Source organism: Corvus brachyrhynchos, unplaced genomic scaffold (genome assembly GCF_000691975.1).
Source record: "Corvus brachyrhynchos isolate BGI_N302 unplaced genomic scaffold, ASM69197v1 scaffold50, whole genome shotgun sequence".
Lineage (NCBI taxonomy): Eukaryota > Metazoa > Chordata > Aves > Passeriformes > Corvidae > Corvus > Corvus brachyrhynchos.
In genome coordinates, this window is record NW_008235964.1 from 1738180 (window position 1) to 1741591 (window position 3412).

A 3412-nucleotide genomic window follows, 5' to 3' on the forward strand; every position below is an offset into this window, starting at 1 on the left:
ATTTCTCAATTTATTTACTACTTCAGAGTAAATATGTGTTCTCCAGCAGACTGCATGAAGTAGGTTTCCTTAAATATATTGAAGTAAGCCAGAACATTTCTGTTACGTTAATTTTGCTTCTTTTTCCCTTTTTAGTGTTCTGCTTTTTATACTCTGTTTCCAAAAAGATGATGTTAAATAGAGCTTTAATCAAGGCATGAAAACATCTCACAGCTTTCATCTACACAGCACATAATACAGAGGCATGGAGGAAGAAATTATTGAAAGCTAATATACAGGAATATAGTTTTAAACCATTTCTTCTTATTTTCTTTCACATAAAAATTTGAATCTTGGGATTTTAGTATTTGTAGGAGAAATCTGTAGGGAGCTGCAGTGGGTCATGGTGTTAAAGAAGCTGTTACCTTATTAAACTTTCATTGTAATGAGAAGGAAAATGGGAAGCGCCAGGTGTCAGCCGACTGTTGTGCAGCTTCTCTGTCAGCATTCTCCAGAGACTCTTCCATCAAAATGGGGAAGGCCAGACCTGACATTTGCATACCTCAAAAGGAAGCAGGCATGATTTCTTTGAGATATGAAAAATTAGTCTCTCCTCGTGTCACAGTAAAAGGCACAGGTAACTTGAATTTGCTTAACTGTATGGCTATTTTTGACCAAGGAGTGCTGACATAGGGTATTAGGAAGTACATTATAAATATATATTCCAAATATACATTCCAGCTAAAGTATTAGATACATTGCAGATAAAATTTTTAAGAATTGATGAAATAACTGTAACAACAAAAAAAAATAGTGAGTTTTGGACAGTAGAGCAAAATGCAGAGGTTCTTCAGGTTAGCTGTGATGAAGAAATCAAAAAGGTGTCTCAGCCTGTTGCTGGAGCCTGTATGCATGGTCCTGTCTTGTTGTCCGTGGATACAAATATGCTGCTAGCAAGAATTTTGCTTGCTTCTTTCCAGTCCCATGAGATACTTTCCTCTTTCACAGAAGATATTAGTAGAGTTCTGTAAGCTATGAATACCTGCGACCTTTGTTTATAGTACAGTAGAAAAATATTTTGACAATGGATGTTTTAGGATTTTAGCCAATCACCCCAAGGGGTGGCTGATCCTTTGACCAATTAGACTATGAAGAAAAAAGTCTATAAAAGAGTTGTAAAATAATTAAAGAAATCAATCTCGCTGCACAATTCCTGCCTGCTGAATCTCTCTTCTCCTCCCTACCACTGAGGGATACCACGACAGTTGTCATATGTACTACCATTATGGTGTTGGGTTTGGTGTTCTAGGAGTCAAGGAGAAGCTGTTTTCTTATTGGTTATTACTGCTTCTAAACAGTTTGCTTGGACTTTCGTATGAGCTTAATTACCTTTGGAAGAGCTCTGTACACATGTCCCAAATGACAGCCTCTCATTTTGGAGGCTATTTTAAGGTGTAATGTGTTGTAGATATTGCACGTAAGGTTATTTTAGAAGGTTACTTGGGCAGTTAGGATGGGTTCTAACTGAAACCTGACTGAAAAATTCTAAAGGAGAACAAGAATACAATATCTATTTTGTGAGTGATAGTCTTTTTTTCCCTTCGTTTGAGACAAGAGAAAACAACCCTAAACAACTTTTTTTTTTTTTTTTTAAATTTTCTTTAAGCATTTTAACTTTAGAGTGCAGATTAGCTAAGAAATCTACTGGTGGAGCTGAGGAATTTCAAGCATGGCTGCAGTTCTTTCCATGGAAAATTCTTAGTAGTGTTAATGATGAGTATATATTTCTCTCCACAATCCATCTATCAGTTTGTGCATTTGGGTTCTGCTGTCTTTTGTGGTTCTCAGAGTACCTTAAGGCAATAGAGCAGAGTGTGAAGGAAATCTGAGGACAGTGTTAACTGCAGCTATTTACACGTGTAGTAAGTGTTATGTCTTGCTTTGCTACAATCTGGTGAAACATGACTTAATCAGCTTGAATTTATCAGAGAATAGACAAATTCAGATGCAGAACAGGCTAGATTGAGTAAATAAATTAGATGGACAAAGTTGTTCTAGTATATTATGAAAAAAATGAAAATACTGTAGATGTTTGTCCAGCGCAGTCAGGAGAGAGTTGGACTGTTCTTTTTCCCAGTATAATGTATGAAATGATATCGTAGTTTATCTTTGGTTAATGTGGTACTTGGTTACTGTTGAGGTACCTCCAGTGGACAATGACTGTAGGGTGCTGGTATGTTTTGTCACCTAAGAATCATTTGAATTGACAATAAAACAATTGAGTGGGGGTACATCTTGTGGCAGTAGAGCACACAGTTTTGTTGAGTTTTTTTCTGGTTTTAAAGAATGATTTCAAACCTAAAAATAAGGAAAAGATCTTAAGTTCTCATTTGTGAAATGCATCAATCATCCTGGTGGCTGTTAGAGAGGGGAGAGGGGTTACCCTTGGGATGAGGTAGCACAGGTGGTTGCAATCTGGGACAGGTCTGAGGTGATGTTCTGACAGCACCATGTCTGCAATTCCAGCTTACATGGACTTTCTGGTTATATTCCTTTTGGTGGTTAGCAAGAACTGACAAGGTGACTCAACTGAAAATGTGACTTAGACACCAGTTCATTTTGTGTAGGGATTGGTCTGAATATTAAAAGGGTCGTCAGACTCATTGTTACACAGTAAGCATTTTCTTCCCTATTTATCTGGTGGACATAGTCAGGCTGTGTCTGTTAGAAAGGGACCATGACTCCCTAAAAACAGTTGCTAAAATTTTTATTGGGCTGTAAAATAATTGAGTTCTCAAAGTAAGTCACTCAACAATTAGGACATGGCTGAGTCCACCTGAACTACATTCACATCAGGTAGCTGCTTCTTCAGAGTGAGCTGGCTTTAGGGATGGGTGCTTGCCTCTAGGAATGGGGAATCCATATGCAGCTTAGCTGGAGAATGTGCATTACCTTGACAACTTCTGTATGGAAAATTGTAATAAACTTCTAAGAATTGCATCCGAACAGCTTTTTTTCAAAGACTTCAAATTTTGTATGAGGAGGAACACATCATCCAATCTAATGGATGTATCTGCACAAGAGATTGAGTTGAAAGAGCGAATTCCTGTACACTATGCTTTGCTTCCTGTCGGGCTAAGTGAAAAGACTGGATTTTATTCAAAGTATTAAATATGGGAGAAATGCCCTCTAGGAACATGCCTGTTACTCTCCAGCTGCTAATTCAATCCATGAGATCAGACTCCAGCTAGTCCCAAATTACTGACTTTTTATGCATCCCTAATAATCACAGGGCTGTCAGTAGTTTCCATAATTGAAGCTAAATGATATAATGGAGAAATAAATGTCCATAACATGGTGCTTTAATATTCTAAAATGTACTTGTTATAGGATGGTAGATTAAATTAATTAACATAAGTAAAGGTAGTTTGTG

General features: G+C 37.2%; 1 protein-coding gene across 12 annotated transcripts in view; it reads left to right on the top strand.

The window, feature by feature from the left end:
* The window catches only part of CACNA2D1 (calcium voltage-gated channel auxiliary subunit alpha2delta 1), a 364954-nt gene that overhangs the window by 164511 nt on the left and 197031 nt on the right, over positions 1 to 3412 (top strand). The window lies entirely within an intron of this gene.